This window comes from Lontra canadensis, unplaced genomic scaffold, assembly GCF_010015895.1.
Source record: "Lontra canadensis isolate GAN:19392208 unplaced genomic scaffold, GSC_riverotter_1.0 scaffold21, whole genome shotgun sequence".
Taxonomy (NCBI): domain Eukaryota; kingdom Metazoa; phylum Chordata; class Mammalia; order Carnivora; family Mustelidae; genus Lontra; species Lontra canadensis.
In genome coordinates this window covers 22,300,273-22,300,632 of record NW_022631015.1, presented here as the reverse complement: position 1 = coordinate 22,300,632, position 360 = coordinate 22,300,273, and positions in this window count along the sequence as shown.

The window sequence follows — 360 nt, the reverse complement described above, 5'->3', positions numbered from 1 at the left end:
TATTTATTTATTTGACAGAGAGAGATCACAAGTATGCAGAGCAGCAGACGGGGGTGGGGGGGGCGGGCGGGAAGCAGGCTCCCCGTTGAGCAGAGAGCCTGATGCGGGGCTCAATCCCAGGACCCTGGGATCATGGCCTGAGCTGAAGGCAGAGGCTTTAACCCACTCAACCACACAGGCGCCCCTGTAATATATGTATATATTTTAAAAGATTTTATTTATTTGACAGAGACACACTGAGGGGGAAACATAAGCAGGGGGAGTAAGAGAAGGAGAAGCAGGTTCCCCACTGAGCAGGGAGCCCGATGTGGGGCTCGATCCCAGGACCCTGGCATCATGACCTGCACCAAAGGCACACAC